This window comes from Zingiber officinale, chromosome 9B (genome assembly GCF_018446385.1).
Source record: "Zingiber officinale cultivar Zhangliang chromosome 9B, Zo_v1.1, whole genome shotgun sequence".
NCBI lineage: Eukaryota > Viridiplantae > Streptophyta > Magnoliopsida > Zingiberales > Zingiberaceae > Zingiber > Zingiber officinale.
In genome coordinates, this window is record NC_056003.1 from 76,940,035 (window position 1) to 76,945,746 (window position 5,712).

At 37.3% G+C, this 5,712-nt stretch overlaps 1 long non-coding RNA gene across 1 annotated transcript; it reads left to right on the forward strand.

Moving 5' to 3' along the window:
- Nucleotides 1-2,886: 2,886 nt before the first annotated feature.
- Nucleotides 2,887-4,234, forward strand: LOC122022572. The gene is made up of 2 exons (XR_006123022.1): nucleotides 2,887-4,004; nucleotides 4,099-4,234. It is a non-coding gene; the product is annotated as an uncharacterized LOC122022572 (long non-coding RNA).
- The last annotated feature ends 1,478 nt before the right edge of the window (nucleotides 4,235-5,712 follow it).

Genomic DNA, 5,712 nt, shown 5'->3' on the forward strand with positions numbered 1-5,712 from the left:
GAATAGAAGATGTCTAATTGGGTGAGGCACCCCCTCCATCTCTTTTATATTCCTTGGTCTTGGCAAAAAAAAGAAAGTTTTGTAATAAAACTTCCTAGCATGGTCGGCCACAAGCTTGTTCTCCAAGCAAAGAAAAATTTTAAACAAAAAAATTAAAATCTCTCTTTTAAAATCCTTTTTGTGGATAGTTATAAAAGGAATGTTTTATAAATTAAAATCTCTCTCTTTTAAATCCTTTTATGGATATCTATAAAAGAAAAGATTTAAAATAAAACATGGTTACAAAAAGAAAATTTTTATAACAAAAATTAAAATCTTTCTTTCACATTATAGATAACTACAAATAACGAAAGATTTCAAATATATCTTTTATTCCTTTGTAGAAAGCTATAAAAGGAAAGATTTTAAAATTTAAAACTCTCTTTTAAAACCATCATAAAAGGAAAATTTTTAACAAAATAAAAACTCCTTTTATTTCCTATTGTGACTAATCTAAAAAAGGAAAGTTTTATATTAAAATCATCCTTTTAAATCCTCTTTATGGATTTCTATAAAAGGAAAGATTTTACAAAAAAATAAAACTTTCTTTTCTTCTTGTGTGTAGTCAACCCCTTGCTTGGTCTCCAAGCAATGCTTGGTCGGCCCTAGCTTGGGCCTTAAGAAGTTAGACTTTTTGGGTGGATATAAGGCTTTATATAAGAGGCTACAATAGAGACCTAGAGGAGAAATTATTTTGGTCTCCCGATGTGCTTGAGCTTCCCGTGTTCGCCCCTAACACTCAACTCAAGTTCATCAATAATATCTCATTCCACTGAAGAGTTATTATTGCACTACCACACCAATCGCATATTACAATATGGGCTCCTTCTTATCATGAGTGTGTTAGTCTCCCTGTGTTTAAGATATTGAATGTCCACTAATTAAATGAGTTATTGACAACTCACTTAATTAATACCTAGCTCCAAAAGTAGTATCACTCAACCTTATCGTCATGTCGGACTAAGTCTACCTGCAGGGTTTACATGACAATCCTTATGAGCTCCTCAAGAGGACATCATCAACCTAGATTACTAAAATACAGTTTCATTCTATAATCAACAATACACCATATAAATAATATCATTTCTCAATTTATCGGGCCTATTGATTTAACGAACTAAATCACACTCTTTGATAAATTAAAGAAATAAATATTAAGTATACGTGCTTGTTATTATATCATGATTAAGAGTACACACTTCCATAATAACAGAGGTTTTGTTCTTTTATATAGTTAGTATAAAAAAAACTACCTCAAATGGTCCAGCTCAATACACTCATAGTGTACTAGTGTAATTTTATAGTCAAGATAAACTAATACCAAATTACACTACAACCACTCCAATGGTTTGTCTCATTCCATCTTGGTTGTGAGCTACTATTTATAATTTATAAGGAACTGATAACATGATCTTTTGTGTGTCTCCTCACACCATGTTATCTTCAATATAAATTAAATGGACAACTACACTTAGCAAAATATAGACATTTGACCAATGTGATTCTTATAAATATTTATACAAAAGCTAGGCTTTTAGTATACATCCTAACAAGACCTGGTGGGTCGAGGATCGGACATAGGAAGTCTGTGATCCTTTGTTTGAGGGGGGGATTGTTGGGGTTGTAAGGTTGCAAACATAGTCCTACATTGAAAATACATGGAAAAGATCATGGGTTTATAAAAAAAAAATATCTCCATTGACATGAGACCTTTTGGATAGAGCCCAAGAGCAAAACCATGAGAATTTACGCCCAAAGTGGATAATATTATACAATTGTGGAGATATTTAAATTCTTTTAGATCTTATAGATAGTACTGAGTTGAATAATCTCTCCAACCATGAATATAAGTGCTAGAAGTTGGATCATACACGTTTTGATATTGATGTTGGTAACACTAAGGCTCGCTAGGAAAAGCATTTGCTTTTGGGTATAATATGCGGCATTGATAAATTGAATGGATTAGACTACCACACATACAACAAAAGCTCATTTTTGGCATTGATTACATTTGTCGAGATTGATTCGTAATATATTATATGATAAGAAGATGTATCTCATCCAATTGACTCTTATTGCTCTGTTGTCTAGTACCCAAATTATAAGCCGAATTAACTCCTCTAAATTGTTGAAAATAGGGATCCATTGTTACTAAAATAATGTCTTGGTCTCACCTAAAATACTAAAACAAACAAAATCACTAGACGTAGGAAACATACAAAATAAAGCACATGGATATAAAAGAACAAAGCCCTAAATTATTTTTGATTTTTTGTAAATAAAAAGAAAAGGAAAAATAATCCTAAGTTATCAAACACTGTTAATTCTTCGACAACAATGACATTTTGATAGTCTCGTGTGTCGTACTATAAGCATCAAACACAATTAAGTATCGAATGTAGTATAGAGATAACTTGAATCATCTCTCACAAGAAATGTAATGATAGGAATGTATAGAATGAAATCTAATCCTAATAAATGAAAAACAATGCAAATAATGAAAACCTAATCTAATTTCAACTACGTTTACAAGGGAATTAAAAGCAACTTAAATTAAGCATTGAATAAAATTAACATAGAATGAAACCTAATCTAGCCTAATCTAATTACATCCAAATGAAAGATATAAACATAAGCTAAAGCATAGCAAACATTCTAGGCATAACAAATGGAAGAAGTATTTCATCAAACAATTGGTGGACATGAAGCAATTAGACCCACTGCATGAAAATTAAACATGAGATCATCAATTCAATAAAAGAGCTCAACACACAATTGAAACACATAAACTCAACACAAAACCAATAACTAACAAGCAATACATCACACTCTAAAGAAAATGAACAACCAACACATCGGAGATGGATGAACTCAAGCTTGCAGACGGATCTTTGGAAGTGGGCTGCTTGGAGCTCGGATGAAGGAGGACCTCTTCTGTTCTAACCTGAAGAGAAGAGGATTGCCGGTAGAGGACGGAGGGCTCTACTCTTCTAACCCAAAGAGGAGAGGTAGTTGTGGGATCATCGGAAGAGAGCCACCGGGGAGGACCTCTTCTCTTTTAACCTGAAGAGAAGAGGGGCTACGGTGGAGGATGGACTCTCTACTTCTAACACGAAACAGAGAGCAAAAAAGGGCTGCTAGATCTCCCTCTTTTAACTAGAAGAAGAAGATGGCCGGATGATGAAAGAGGGGAAAAAGAAGATGACTGGTACCTTCTCTTCTAACTCGAAGAGAAGTTGGTCGGAAATGGTGGAAGGTGAGGAAAAGGGGGGCCTTGCGGTTCTCTCCTATGAGGATTAGATGAGAGAAAGGATGGATGAGGAAATCTGGAGCTTGCTATGGGTTACGGCTTAAGGCTTGTTGGTGTCGGATCCTTGAAGATGAAGATCAGTCGATGTTGTGGATGGAGGTGGAAGAGATGGAGAAGGAATGGAGAAATTGATGGAGTGGTGAGGGAGAAGAGATGGTCGGCCGGCGGTGGTGAGGTGGAGGTGGACTGCATTCCCTTGGTGGTGGTGGAGAGGAAGAACGAGTCTGCTGTCATTCCGTCAGGGATTCGAAAGCAGAAAAACACAATGCACTCTCCTCTCTCTAGCTTCTCTTTTAGGGCATGTTTACTCGAAGGAGTGGATAAGTGAAAGAAAGGATTCCACTGTAGAAAAATATCCCTAGGGGTAGGGAAGGGGAAAGGACGAGAAAGAAAGGGAAGAGAAAAAAATCTCTACGGACAGAAGAGAAGACAGAGGGAGACGGCAGAGGGGGAGAAGACTGTTCACCTCCGATAAAATCTTCACATAGTTTCCACCTCCGCCTGCTGTCAACTTCCACGAGGAACAGAGCAAACTATCTGCCATTGTCTCCATTGGATTTTGCCTCTCGTCTGACTCTATTTCTTCTATATTCTCTGAAGAGCTTGCCAACAAAATGAGAGATGGATGAAATCGAGTAGATTAATCTACGATCAGGTAGCTTCAATTTCGATCCTCCTTGATTTCTTGGTTCCAACTCATATCGAACAGATAAAAATATGATTTTTTTTTGTTTGCCTCGTTTTGTTAGAGCAAGCAGCTACGGCGGATGTTGGTTCAGAAATAGCTACGACGAATGTTGTGCAAAGCTGGTGGAGCCGTCAGAGTCGTCGGAGGCTCGCGTGGTTGACGAAGGAAAGGCGTTCCAGCTTGTGGGCGAGCCCCCAGCAACCCTTCGGCTCACGAGCGAGCCCCTCGTCGCCCGTTTGCAAGCAAACGAGCCCCTCACCGCCTGTCAACTCACACACACAAGATCAGGGCTTGAAGTGAGTAGGGAACTTGCGGGGGAGGAGGGAGTAGAGAGCGAGATCGATGAGGGGATATGAAGCCACTTTGAGCTTTGGGAGGCAGAACCAGATTTGAAGTGTTTGAGAGACTTCCATTGGAGTTGCTTTATCGGTTGTTGCTTCTCCGTTATGAAGTAGATCTCGCCGGGGAAGGTGGCGGGCCTGGCGGCAGACATGGAAGAGTAGTGCAATACTAGGATGGTAGTCTGTTGGCATATAGAGGCAGCGCACAAAGTTGAGGCAGAGTTGCAACGAAAGACGGATGGTTACTTTCCGTCCAATTTTGAGAGGATGAAAAACTGCCTTAAAATGGATCCATTGATGGTTTCGTCAACCATCCATCCATTTTTTTAGAAGATGTAAACAAGAGAAAGGATGAATAATCCATCCTCTTTGTGTAGTAAACAGTGAAAAATTTTGCATGCAGAAAACTTTCCTTTCTTTCACTCATCCATCCATCAGAGTAAACAGGGCATTAAACTCCATCTAAATGGATAGCTGAGAACTCTCCTACTTTGAGGGTTGGATAGCTGATCACTTAGATTGCTTTAAATCTATATCAATGGCTCAGATTGGTTCAACTTGATTTTTTTCCTTTTGCCCTTAAATCAAGTTAAAATTGGTGCAACTCAATTCGAGTCTAATGTTCCTCTCAATTTCCTATAAAATCATATTTAAATTGTAAAAATCAATACCATAAATGTAGAAAAATTACAATAAATCTTAAAATAGATTCTTACTCGTAAACATGATATAAATACAGAATTAACCATACAAGAAGGTAAAACATCAATTATATAAGTCAAAATAATGTGCTAAAATGTTTATTATCACTATCTCTTGTCCGAGTTTCAAAAAAATGTGAAAAAGTGAAATGCATTATTCTCCCCCTTTAGCACTTTCTCTGATCCAACAATTGGTATCAAAGAGTGTGCTCTGAATTGGTACAACCATCGTTCAAGTAATTTTGTCTCTTTGTTTGTTTATATTTTGTTTTTGTTTATTATCTCTCTCAAGCACTACTAATCCAAGATCAAGTCTTGGTACATTCTTTTCAAAAAAATTGTGCAACAGTTTCTTCTAAATGACCCATCAAGAAGGGTACAACACGGTCCAATCTCCTGTCTTCTCCAACAATGACTTCGGTTATTAGAAGGGTCGAATGGAGTGTCACCTCAAGACCTAGGTGGAAATTTGGATAGTGATCAAACTGGATTTACTGTCCCCGCCAATGAAGAAGGAGTGTCACTCGCATGCAAAAATGGGGCAATGCAACCAAAAAAGAGATTGAGACCAACGCTAAAGCTACTTAGACCCTGCAATACAATCTGATAAAGGAAGAACTCAATCGGGTTGGA